This window comes from Ruditapes philippinarum, unplaced genomic scaffold (genome assembly GCF_026571515.1).
Source record: "Ruditapes philippinarum isolate M1 unplaced genomic scaffold, ASM2657151v2 ctg93_1_1_1_1, whole genome shotgun sequence".
NCBI classification, from domain to species: domain Eukaryota; kingdom Metazoa; phylum Mollusca; class Bivalvia; order Venerida; family Veneridae; genus Ruditapes; species Ruditapes philippinarum.
In genome coordinates this window covers 221,237-235,820 of record NW_026860272.1, presented here as the reverse complement: position 1 = coordinate 235,820, position 14,584 = coordinate 221,237, and the positions used below count along the sequence as shown (strand labels likewise).

The 14,584-nt window shown below is 32.5% G+C and overlaps 1 protein-coding gene across 2 annotated transcripts in view; it reads left to right on the top strand.

Moving 5' to 3' along the window:
* LOC132759467 (high affinity cAMP-specific and IBMX-insensitive 3',5'-cyclic phosphodiesterase 8B-like) overlaps positions 1-14,584 on the top strand; it is a 126,511-nt gene that overhangs the window by 1,872 nt on the left and 110,055 nt on the right. Inside the window, exon 1 of one of the 2 annotated variants that reach the window (XM_060751230.1) lies at positions 12,792-13,259. The exons of the other annotated variant lie outside the window; for it this stretch is intronic. The gene's annotated coding sequence lies outside the window, so the exon portion shown is untranslated. Of the gene's footprint in view, positions 1-12,791; positions 13,260-14,584 lie in introns of those variants that run through there. 2 annotated transcript variants of the gene reach the window in all.

The following is a 14,584-nucleotide window of genomic DNA, read 5'->3' as shown; positions in this document are numbered from 1 at the left end:
TGGCGAACTTCGTGTCAATGATTTGCCAAAAAGTGTTAAACAAATTTTAATTAAGGTGTCGTCTGTCATTTTGTATATACATGTACATGTATTTATTCAACGACAAAAAATAAACAGTTTTATTTATATACGGAATTTGAATATATTGTTGTTCGTCGGTATACAAAGAATTATAATGTTAATCACTTTATAATTAGATTTGAAAATAATGCGCGTTTGTAACGTCACTTTTCATTGGATAAACGTGACACATGTAAACCATATAATTTGTTTTGTAGAACTTGACAGGTTATATGGTAGTATATTATATAATCTATAAATAGCTTTGAAATGCCCTTCCCTGATTGGCTAACAAGCAACTTTTTGTAAAAAATAACAGGTCAATATCAGAGTATATTCACTGTTTTTTTTTTCCTAAAAATAGATTTTCAGAGTATATTCACCGGTTTTTCTTCTAAAAAAAGATTTTCTGGAAATCCCTAAAAGAAGCGAGACTTTGACGTGACGTCACGCCAAGTTATTTGTTATTATTCTGAAAAAAACGTTGAGTTGGGTGTACAATTAAAGAGTCAAATTAGTCTATTTTAGGTACCGTTTTTCATTTTTAAGAACAATAGGGATTAGCATGCTAATGGAAAGGGCCAAATTATGGAAACAGTAGACAAGCTGAAAAATAATGATTTCCATCGAATGCAATGGCAGATGTGATAAGCCATGTAAAAGCTATTTATAAAATTATATAATAAAACATATATGTAATTTTTAGCTGTTGAATATGATGTGATATGTACTGAAAAATGAATATTGACCTCGGCTATCGCCTCGGTCAATATTAATTTTTTCAGTACATATCACATCATATTCAACAGCTAAAAAGTCCATATTTGTATAATATTAACTGTTTAACATATCATAGTATATTGAATTCATCGCCAAGGATATGATGTAATTTGCGCCACATATCATAACATACAGTATCATTTTCATAACAAAACATTGCTATATATATAGATCTATAGATAAATAACAATACAAGAGGTTTTCTAAGTAACACACGGATTTACAAGAAAAATATCTACGTAAAGAAGAAATAGCATAAATTCTGTAAATCTGACAAAAAAATCCTTATAGCGCACACAGGTGGCAGTATCAGTGTTTGGACACCCCACCCCTATCTGCCCCTGAACCCCTACTACAACCCTGAAAAAAAAATAATTCAACACTCTAAGGCTTATTATTATTTTTTTTCCACTATCAAAATTATAGTTATAGAAAGGTGAAAAGCCTACTATATGTTCATTTGCCAAAGAATGTGGAACACGGGAAATCGTCGTTTCAGCGACAAAGGCGCATTCCGGCGGCATTTCGCTGCATCATTCATTTACATCAATAAAAAGAACTAGAATTCCTCAGCTTACCTAATTCAAGTCCAACAAAATATCAAAATCATTCCGATTTTTTTTGTGTTTCACGATATTTTTTGACTTGTCGTAGCCATTTTGCAGTCTGATACCAGGGTTGTAATACACGATCTGATCACCTTTCTATAACTATAATTTTTATAGTGGAATTTTTTAATATAATTTTATCAGTTGTTTTGTATTTGTTACCTTATAAGTTAGCCTTAGGGTGTTGAATTATTATTTTTTTAAGGGTTGTAGTAGGGGTCCAGGGGGAGATAGGGGTGGGGTGTCCAAACACTGATACTGCCACCTGTGATAGCGCATGGAACAAACGCACAGATTCTTTAAATTTTCAGTGCATATTAATTTCCGCTTGAACTCTCAGCATAGCTAGCGGCTCGGGTCATATTTCCAAACAATCGTATATGTATGGCCATATAACCAGTCAAAAATCTTTATAACTAAAAATATCACCGTATAACAATTGCTATATAATTATAATAATGCACCTTTGTAACGTCAATTTCATTAAACAATCGGTACGTTTATTCTATCTATATACATAATATACACGGTTTATATAACATTTCTTGGACTTGATTAATTTAAATTTATATAAATTGACAATTTACATAAAGTTTGATAAAAATCTCAAACCGAGAACAGCAAAAATATCATTTGTCTCTAAAAAATTTTCATGACGTCAACGGCACGTGCAAATATAAAAATACTTCACGGTTATATGATTATATCATCCATGGTTATATGGCCTAGTATCATTGACTGTAGTCTTTTGAATCGATACCCGCTAGACGATGCTTATGTACCTGAGGGTTGAAATTCTGATAGTCAAAGTCTGTGTTATTCATGGGGGCTTGTGGGACCAGGGCTGGAATTGACCTATGCTTAATGTACATTAAATCTTCATGGTTGAAAATATAATAGTCTAAGCCTGTTTTATTCCTGGGGGTTGTGGGATTGACCGAAATTCTTCCAAATTTAAGACACCACCATAAAGGTTGAATTTTGTTTTGGCTGTTGTGATCTGTGGTCATGAACCGTGGACTCATGAACTACATGATAAACCTGTTCATTATGTAGATACTTTAAATTGCAATTTAATATTGGACCATTGTAACAGTCTATATACTTGTAATCATAATCGGATGTCCTTTAATGCAGGATTGTTGTAGATTTACAATTATATAATATTCAAATGGAGTTTAAAATATCTTCTGAAGTAATCTGTTTGCTTTAATATAGTACAGTGGTACTTGCATTATTAGAATTTCTTTCATATCATCAAGGCTGTGGTTGTTTTGTTTTTCTTCTTTCTGTTTTGTTTTATGTTTTTGTTTTGTTTTTGCTTTGATTTGGTTTGGTTTGTTTTTTGTTTTTTTGTACGACAAAGGCAGCTTTTAACGTGAAAACATTTACCAAGTAATTGTTCTCAAGGTCGGGATACTGTGTAATTTTATAAAAAGGGGCAATGTATCCGCATCTCTTAGGTCAAAAAAAGCATATCTACTTTTTGCTTGTGATTGTTTTTCATATTGTTCACATATGTGTTGTTTTTATATTAAAATTTATTTAGTCTTAAAATTAAACAATTAGGGGATAGTTTATGGGAATGAATGTGTTTGTTTATGGCAATGAATGTGTTTCAAGTGAAAAGGCCAATGATAAAAATATCTCTGTTTCCACCCACCACCGCACCGTCTATCCGAGCTACCAGCACCAGTTTAATTAGTATGCAAGAATAACTAAAATGAAAAGAAAACCACCTCAACAACAACAAAAAAACAACAACATACATTTTGAACGTTTGAAGCAAGTTTAGAACCAAAGTTTTATTGTTTGTTTATTAAAAATGAAAAAAAAACAACAATAAGACGAAATAAGAAGTTTCTCATTGACAGACTCTGCTTCAAAGAAACGCACCTAAAAGCATACTTGCGGATGGCGGTTGGTCTTTTTCTCCTTGACGACTTTCACTATGCAAACATAAGATGTTTTGCAAACATCAATTACACTGTCACATAATAATGAAGTATAAATGTGACGCTAGAGATACTTGAAATAAAAAAAATACTAATAAGCTTGCATTTTTCTTTCTCATGAAATGTCTCCAGTATTGGTATACCTTGCACATACCCGCTATGGTCGCAATCGCATCTTCTCGGCTATTTCCGTCAAATTTCGGATATTTAGACATTAAGAATAAAAGCCGAGATGTTCCAACTTGTATGGTCGCTGGTTTGCGCCATGTCGTATTTTCGCTATTTCGACACGAAAATGCGAAAATGCAAAGTTATCTACAACGTTCAGCTGAAAGAGCCGAAAGAAAATTGCTTTTATAAATGTTTGTGTTAAAAGTGCACACTTCTTTATGCATGTTTGTCTTATATATACCGTAGGTCCTTCACATTTTGATCGGGCATATTAAGGTTATTGTCGGATGGTATGCCTATTGCATTTATACCGCGAGACAGTTTGGCGCAAGGTCAATGATCGAGAATCTGTTTATGAAATGGTCGACGGATTAGTCATAACGTCTTTTACAGATCAGTTAAATGTGATAAAGGAATTTATTGTACAGTACTATAAACGGCGTTAGTTAGTGGACAGAGTGTTTTTGTGATTTGAGGAACATTGTGAATTGTGTTTGCGGCAGATTGTTTAAGTGTCGGTAAATTGGATACTTTTGTTATTATTCGCTGAAAATATACGGTGTGTTATCATTATTATTCTGAAACTAAATTGTTTAAACTGACCAATAACCAATAGCTTTTCTTAATTTTCTTAATTATAGTGTTTTGTCGAAATAAACATTTTTTTTTTACACTTTTGTTATCGGTGGAAGGTATCGCCTTAGTATCCTTAGTGTCATTTAATTCCCCTTTCTGTCATTTAATCGTCCTTTGTGTAATTTATTTGTCCTGTTTAATTAAAAGGTAGTTTTAAGGTTTTACATATTCTTCAGTAAATACATTGCAATTTTCATCTCTTAACTGACGGGTTACAAATATGACTGATTTTCATCAGAAATCTTACCGGTATATAATTAAACTGATTATTCTGTATCAAATATTTTTAACCAATCGCTTTCCAGTATTGGACGTAGTGAATGTAATATATTTTCCGTATTGGACAGTTGAGTGCGTAAGGCCTTTTTCGAGCTTTTAAGGTTAAAATGAAAAGAGCATTAAACGCGTCTAACTATAGACATTGTTACATTAATTTTATATCATCATTATAATATTTTGATTCCTAGACAGCTAAAGAACTCACAAAAGACTCACCTGGTGGTTTCTCAATCAAAGTTTCTGATCTAAATATATATATTTCCGTATATTGCACAGTTCAATGTTAAATAACCTGGTCATGTGACAATGAAGAGAAGAAAGGAATTATTATTTTCATTGCTTAGCAACACAAATATAAGAATAACCGGATCAAAATAAGGAGCAATTTAAGGACCAATTAATGTCAATATTAGAATTGATTAACTTAAAATGCGAATATATTGTTAAGTAATAATATCATTAAAAAAATCAAAGCATGCTTCTTTTAGCGAATTTTGCAAATCTAGATTGGATTCAACGTCCTCAAATTCATTAAAATCATATAAGATTATGCGCAGTCGAAGATTGTAAAATGTTGAACCCACAAAAAAATATCACTGCTTAGCAAAACAAAGTATTCGATTTGGATTAGCGGATCAAAATAAGAATCAATTAAAGGACCAAGGTCATATTAGGAACAACTGCTAATCTTGTAGAGCAATAATAGAAATTTTCTAAAATTGAAAAAATGCCTCTTTTATTGAAATGTTTCAAATTCAGATTCAGATTTAATTCAACGTCCCTTAATTTGAACCGCGTCATGACAAAACCAACGTAATGCGTTTGCGACCAGCATGGAACCAGACCAGCCTGCGCGTCCGCGCAGTCTGATCAGGATCCATGCTGTTCGCTTACAAATCCTATTACTTAGAGAAACTGATAGCGAACAGCATGGATCCTGGTCTGACTGCGCGGATGCGCAGGCTGGTCTGGATCCATGCTGGTCGCAAACCCATTATGTTGGTTTTGTCGTGACACGGCTGAATTTTATTTAAATCATAAGAACCTGCGTAGTTGAATTGGGTGAAATTTAGAAAAATAAATAAATAATAATAATAAATAAATTGCCTTAAATAATACCCCCTTCCCTGAACCCCCACACACCCTTCAATCTTCAAAAGAATGTCTAGACTATGAACTATTGCTTTTGGACACCTGCTGTAAATAATGAAATATCATGCGTTGATTAAATGGTTACTTACTCTTGGCATAATCTGTTTATGGTTAATCTGCAAGGATAAAGAAGTATTTGTTGACGTTTAACATTCGTTCCTATTTTTCTAATAAGTTGACGGTTAATGAATATATAAATAAATATATTTCAAGGACAGTTACGACAATGCATATCTTGAAAAATAAATAAGTTAACGCTTTAACTAGCTGACGGAGTTGCTTTGCTTTGCTTTGCTTTGGATTTGGAACTTTTCATTGTTATATATGAGATTTAAAGATCAAGGTGTGAAACTTTAGCGACAAACAGTGTAAATCCTGATTAGGCTGCAGGAGGGGGAGAAGTGGGGATTGGGGGTGTGGAGGGGAGGCCAATAGATCTTTGAGGGTTCTCACGACTTTTTTTCTTTCCCAACCAGTCATTTTATTATACAAATACATGTACAACTACAACAACAGCAATGAGGTTCGAGTTGAAAAAAAAATCCATTCGATTTTATAAAATCAAATAAAACTTAATAAACAACATATTTGTATGGGCCTTTCATGAAAAAATTATAGATTGAAAATATGCCTTAATTTTCTAATATAGAAAAGATATATTAAAAAAAACCCATCTTGTTGACATTGGTTCGTAAAATTTCATATTCTAAAATTCCACATTCAAAACAACGCTCGTCAATATTAATAACATTTAAACTCTTCCTAAACGACACTGACTAACAAGTTCTTTGGAAAACCATTAAAATGGGACTTGAAAAACTGACATTTTATTACAAGAACATGTTTCTAAGTGATTCTAATATGTATTGGTCTAAACATAGGCACATTTTCCATAAGAATTTCAAATATTGTTAAAAGTAGTATCATTTGTACATTCTCATATTGTTTTAACATTTATAAAATGAAAATGATATTTTGTTCTAGAACAGTTTATTATTTGCTATATATAGATACATAATATTGAATCATGTACAAATAACATCCATATATATTTATTTCGTGATTTGTTTTCATGCGTTATATTTAATACATAATTATTTATGGCATTACAGACCTTTCACCATAGACCAATTTACTTTTATTTTGTAACTTTATCTTTTCCTCTCCAATTATTTTTTATACTTCAAATATTATTTGAACAATATTAAGAGGATATTTATTCGTTTGAGTTAAATATGGAATATATTTTCACGAAACATGATAAAATGCCACATATTTTCACGAGCCGGAACGGCGAGTGAAAATATGTGGCATTTTATCATGTTGAGTGAAAATATATACCATATTTCACGAAAATGAAAAAATAACCTTTTTATTTAATTTCATTATCAAAGAAAAATGGTTACGAACACCCTTGCTTCCTACGTAACTGCAATTGTACAGCGCGCAGTGATATAATTATTGTCTTGTTTTGCACGCGATATTTGGCGCTACATTGTGACGTCACGTAAACAACTCTAAAAACGTCTGTACAGCGTTAATGACTGAATTAAAGATATTGGTGTTCGGATTAATTTTCTTAGTTAGACCATTTTCTATCATTCTAGATGGTTTTCAAAACGAAATTTAAAAAATATGAAATATATTTGACTGATATAGCACCATATTTCATGGGTAAAATTAAATAATAAAGTACATTTCTGTTAATCGACTTCTTATTTCACGATGGGCAAAATTAAGTCGTTGTTTGTTAGGTTTTTTAAGTTACACCCTAAAACAAATGAGCCGCGTCACGACAAAACCAACATAGTGGGTTTGCGCAGTCTGATCAGGATCCATGCTGTTCACTATCAGTTTCTTTACTTGTTATAGGGTCTGTAAGCGAACAGCATGGATCCTGATCAGACTGCGCGGATGCGCAGGCTGGTCTGGATCCATGCTGGTCGCAAACCCATTATCTTGGTTTTGTCATGACGCGGCTCAAATGGTTAAGTCATATGGCGTCTGGACATAATGAACTAATTTTCTCTAACCATTCTAAAATCATCACACTATGATGATCAGTTTTTATACTTTTTAATGTCATCCTTTTTATTTTCAAAATTTAAATGTTTTCGTGTCGATTTATATGTAAACTTTTTAAAGATACAAAATCACATCTAGAAAACTCGAGTGTGTTTTGAAATGGGGCGCGATCTAGTCAACACTTAAAAATGATTAAAGTTAAGACAGAAAAGATATAACATATGCTTTACTAGTTCGGAAGCACACAATTGGCATACATTTGACAGATTTCTTTTTGTCTGCAGAGATATACAGTGAAAGACTTGAATTTTTATGAGAACTTGTATTAATTGATTGACAATATACTGTTTCGTTCAGACACACTGCCGCGTGAAACATTAGCTTCACGACAAAAGGATCAGTGCGTCCAAAGCACCGAGACTAAAATGTAGTAAATACCCATCAGTGTTACAGTAAATTCAACAAATAAATCAGCCAATTTCCTGAGACGCTTAGACTTTTACAATAAAACGGGTTCGGAAGTGTCTCCTGCGTTGAATAAATACACTGCACTTCTGTTCCCAACTTTATTAGATGTCCAGCTTTAAAAACGGCCAATTTACAAAGATGCTGACTTTTTTTATTCAATTTCGTTTTTGTTTCGTGACAAATTTAGTGATTTATTCTTTATTGGGTTTGATTGTTCGCCATATTAATCATTTGCGACTTAGTGACTTCCGGTGTACTTTCGGACGAAAGACGACAACGAAACCAAGAGAATTAATTATCGCCGTCGTTGGACGACGATATATACAATTGACCAGATTTGAACAGTTCTACCTGAACACCGCCTGCCTTTAGCCAATCGAAGCGAATTATTCAGTCGACCTTGTGGTTTCCGGTATGTGTTGCGCGCGCAAACTTATTTGGTATCATGTTTGCAACGGTTACTTTTTTAGTTTAAATATATTTTGTTGCATTAAATACATGTCAAATATTTTACAAATGATGAGTATATAACAAAAAAACAAATGGGTTGCATTGTATCTGCAACGTGTTAACTTTTCATATTGAATGGTTGCTTATTAGAATTTACTTCTACTTCTACCATATGGTATGCGTCATCAGTTGCAATTGATAATATAAGTTAACCATCGTATTTATATCCATGGTAATGCGGTTTAAGGTTTGTCTAATGAACGAAAGAACGAACGAACATACGAACGAATAAATGAATATTGATTTAGCGAATATTTTAAAATAAACCGAATTAGTAAATGCTGAAATGAAATGGATTAACGATTGAACGGACGAATGAATGAAAGAAAGAATGAATGAATGAATGAATGAATGAATGAATGAATGAATAAAACTTGCAAATATATATTTATTACAAACTAATTTTCCATAAATACTTTTAAACACAACATTTTTTCTCTGATGTAATCCTGTATCTATAAATCTGTACAAGATTCCACCTAGCAATACAAGCGCGAAAACTATAAAACGTCACATCAATTACAGGCGTCCTTGTCCATTCTAAATTTAGAAACTCACAGACCGGAAGACGCCAAACTATTCTATTTATAGATTTATGCGGAAAAATAATTCTTAGCCTGACAGGTAAAATGTTCAAAATCTATTGATATCCAGGCATTTTATTCTGTCTGAAAATCTTCCACAATTAGGAAGATAATGAGTTAGATAATTATATAATACATGTTAGAGGAACTGATTGGTCGTATCCATTTAGTCGCCTCTTACAATAATTAACGCAGGGATAAACGATGGCATGCAATTCTTACATATCAACCCTTAAAAGCAACCCCTCAGCAATTAGGGTCAAATTAAAGAAAATTGATAAAACACCCTTTGAATGCTACTTGTGATTTTAAGTTCTTTAAATGTCTATTTATTTATAAAATAGTTTTATTTTTAATATATGTTATCACCCTTTATCAAATGGACTTACCCTTGGACTAGACCACATTTTACAACTCAATAGATAGAGCGTTGGACTGTGAATCGAACGGCCAGGATTCGATTCCCGGACAGTTTGGGTTACTTTCATTGTGACTGATCATGAAATCCTTTCTATGGTCATTCGCACTGTACCTCTGCTCAGGGACTTTCAAAAGACCTTGCTCTTCTCAAGCATGTACCGAAGTTATCGGTTCCTTGCGAAAGTGAAGGTAACCCAGGAACGATGCGGTGGCTGAATGGTGCTCCGGTAAATTCATTGTGGCTTTTCTGCCGTGATCTGTAAGTTACACTATCACCACTTTTACATCTAAGTAAATCTGAATGATTTCTATCGTGAAAAAAATCATGGTGAAATTCTTGCGTCGCCAAACAGCGCAATAAATGACGACAAATTTGCCAGAGAGTGTTTTCCTTAATTAAAGAGAGCGCTGCCTCAATCAGCATCTTCAGCCTCAATCTAAGGGTTACAGACGCTTGTTATATTGCCGATCCATTTGTAGTTCGCTAATGAGCGTCTTATCAACCGGAAACTGATCGTTAAAACTCCAAAGTTATTTCTGCAAGAATTGACTCTACGATTCCCGCTATATTACCGATTGCCATTGAGTCGCGAGTATTGAACACAAATAATTTTGTTTACTTAGAGACCCAGAATTGATATCATCGCAAACCGAAGGCATTCTTTACGTGTTTTCCTCTCGAGTTAGTAAAGTAGGCAATGACGTCATTCGGCTGATAATGCGGATTTTCTTGGAGGTTATGATTACAAGGCAAGTCGTAGAACAAACAGATGGATTCCCAGTAATTGCACAGTGGAAGCGTGATCTCTTGATTAGTAAAAAATTATTAATACATGTACTCGATTTTGATGTGGTTTTTTTTCTGCTCATAATCGAATGATGGCGAAATGCGGTCGTATTTCCGACGCATTTAAAACAGTTTGCAGCTCCGATTTTTTTTTTACTAAACGAGAATCATCCTTGAGCAACTTGCGTAATTAGAAATTGCTTAATTTGTGTTTGACATGCTATTCAGTAATTAGACTGGCATATTATTTCAAGCCTCGTTATTACGTAGGTTATAGGATAAAAAAGGTGTTACATGTTTCTAATTGTCACCTTTTTTGAAATCAAGATATGTATAAAAAAAAATATATGTATCGTCTGTGAAGACGAAATTTGTAATTTTCCATGCAGATATCGTGTTCTTAATAATTGAAAAATTTTAATGTTAATGTCTTATATTTCTATCTGTTTTAATCTTCGTGATATTGTACTGCATTTAACAGACATACTTTATATTATTTTCTGTATCTTATATGCCTCCAGCGTATCTATACTAAAAGATCTCAATTTTACGCATATAATGTACAGATATAATTGCATTTTTTATGGTTTCCATTTTTTTCAAACACGGCTCTCCACTGTTAAAAAACAAAAACAAGCGCTGCAAGTGGAACTTGTTCTGAATTTAATCTACGGTTGAACACGCTGATTTTCAACTGATATTTAAGAAAAAAAGGTTTCTATTTTATTTATGTTTTATAAACTAGATTTTCATACTTGCTGATCCCATGAAGTACCGTATATGCTCTAAAATAAATGTTGTTCATTAGTGAGACGTTGTGTAATCAACTGTACCTCCTTAAGCATGCGCGAATCCAGGAAGGGTGGTGGGGGATCATTTCTTTTAAATGTAATTTACCATATTTTGGATTGGACTAAACCATAATAATTCCTCACAAATGGAGCGGCGATATTTTGAAATAATTAATATAAATCAGTTTAATAATTGTAAACAAAAATGTGAGAAAAACAATAGTTAAGATATAAGAATATGAAACAAAATATTCTTAAGAACTACGTATGTACATTTTTTGTATTTATATACATGTACTATCATCCAGGTGCTTTATACCGGGATGTGCTTTGTACCAGGAATACCCAAATATTACAAATAACTTTTGAAGAAAGTTAAAATTTTTAATAATCCTTTCCAAACAAATACTTTTTACACATATAAACAAGTATTTTTGTTAACCATTTGGACCCAACATCGCATGAAAATGTTTATCGAATTTTCACCAATAAAGGTATTTCTGTCTATTAATGGGAACTTCTTCAGCAAATAATAATTTCATCCTATATTTATTTTGTATTATTTGATGATGGGCCAAATAAGTCTTACAATCCCGGTAGATAGTACCACCAAGATACAAGGGTGTCCTCTTATAATAGATTATTTTCAAGTGTGAGTTTTAAAGCATACCTAAAAAATAATGATTCTGTTGAATTCAGAATTGCATAAACAAAATTTTCGACTGTCAACAGATAGATTAGCAATAGAAACAGGCCTATAGTCCAGGCCAAATGAAGTACCTAGAAATGAAAAGAAAGACTTTGTATGCGAAACTATTGAAGATGAATTTCATTGTATTTGAGCGTTGTGTATATAAATAATTACAACCAAAATGCATTGATAGATATTTTATGAAAGATCCTCACATACTGGAATTTAATGAACTTGTGTCAACAGAAAACCTAAAAAGTTAGCAACATGTGTGTTTTTGGCTTTAGAATTGAGAAATCAGATTTATTTTCAAACATAAATTTTCTGTGTATCAGTATCTTTGTTCTGTTTGTGTGTTTTCTTTATGGTTTGCATGTGTATTGAAACAAGTTGAATAATTACGTTATATCTAATGTCTTAACAGCCACCATTGACATCATAATTATTACATATAACATTATATCTAAAGACATAGCCATCATTGGCTAATTTATTTATATAAATATTATTTTAAAATGTACTGAGTTTTAGCCTTTTTGAAATAAATAATTTATCTGTGTTTATTACAACGATTCAAGTGGCCACTGTAAAATATTCCAGTTCCATTGACATCAATTTATTACCTATCAAACTGTATGCTGTATTTTTTTCGTTGCTACAGTTATTTTCCTAAAGAAATAATTTGGCAATCGTTATGCTTAAGATACGGGCTCGTGCAGAGTCGCGCGTGAAAGTGTGCGCAGGTGCACGCGCTGGTGAAGGTGCGTGTGGTGTAGACTTTATGGGTATTACGGTACTGTAATAGAAAGACGTTCCTTATCTCTATGTAACATTCCTTATAACAGATACACTCGGCAGTTTTACAACATAATTTTGCGTTTTCTCAACATTGAATCTTAATTACCAACCTCAGTATTCAAAAAGCTACAGTTCTTTTCTCTTTTCTCTCTGTGTAATTTTAAATGTTATGTGATATTTTTTCTTCTGGAATTTGTAAAAGAAAAACGGAATAATACCACATCGTTAGCCACATATGTTAATTTCACATGGAGCATTGGATTTAAAAGGATATATTGTATTTCTAATGTCATCGCAAATTGGTATTATATCAAGTCTTTCATTTTCTTCTGTGAAAAAAGGAGAAAAAAGCAACTTGTTCAATGGGAAAAGTGCTAATGAAATTGATATAACACGCTGTCTTTGATGTGAGTTGAATAAAACGTTCGCAACATCAGTTATGTACATTCAGTACATCGGTTTTATGGTAAACTGTCACCTTGTGGTTTTATTATAATGGATTCATGGAATATTGTCGTGCGCTGTCTAGGTAATTTAGAAAAAGGTATGATAGATCACAAAGTTGACATGGAAGATGAATTCCATTAACACAGTGAATGCAAATTGATCAATCTTTTAGACATCGTATTGAACAATTTAGTTGATTTTTTTTGCTATCAATGCACGTGATAATGTAAGAAGCCTTGTCTGTGGTCCAGTTTTTCAACCGCCACACTATATACATGAATATAAAATAATATTATACAGTTATGCGGTTATAAAAGTAAGAAAGAGATATATATGTTACGTTGGGGTATATTTAACCTGCTATAGGGCGAATATATTCTGTTTATGTAGAAATAAGATCAAGATTTCGCATGTTTGCATCTTATTACCGTTTCGTAGAGACGCACGTGCGCTCACGTACAAAGTATATTATAAAATGGCAATATACTATATAACTTTAACATTTCACACGAGAATAACGATTAGTTAATATCGTTGATGCACATATTTATATGTGTTATTGTCTGCAGTAGACACATAAGTTACAAATACCGCCAATAATTGCAATTGATAGAGCATGCAGAGTAAAGGAAAAAAACAACAGTATTCTTTTTTTCTTAATAAACAGAAGTAATGAGATGTTTGTCTGTATAAATACGTTCGTTCATCACAATATTTGTAAATACTATCGAGCACCCTTCATAAAAGTCATCGCAAATACTGTAGAACTGGTTTAATTCGCGTAAGATTAATTTTCGCTAATCCTTACATTCACAAATCAATTTTCTTGCGAATTTGTGCCATAAATCGTGCCATTAGAATTACAGGTGTCGTGATATTCATACATCATCTTAATCAGAAAATAAAATGCATGCATATATTCATTATTGTTATAAATTCAGTAAGCTTGTATTACCCTACTATGTATGCGTGAACTTTTCAATTAATTGAGTTTGGAACTGTCCAATATTAATGTGAGGGTTTCAGAATCAGAAAGTATAGAATCTGGTAAAAGCCGTACCAAAAAATAGTACGGAACCAAGGCAAACCTGCATGCGTGTTTTTTAGAACCCGACAAATCCATGAATGTTTGCCTTCTAATCCCGAACTCTGCTTAATTTGTATAAAGGATTTGTCTTGCTTTGAATTTGGAAAAATTGGATGTTTATTTGGGTACCAAATTGCTAATGAAACTACGCTGCTTATGGCAATGAATTTAGTAAAACAAAGTTGCACCGAGCCGCAGATAGCCCAATATAAATCATTTTGTTATACCCAGAACACTAAAGATTGTAGTGATCAAAATTCAAATGCCATATGAAATTTGTAGTAAAACTCAAACCTAGAGAAATAGTCTTAACACTATATTAAAATAAAAAAAAT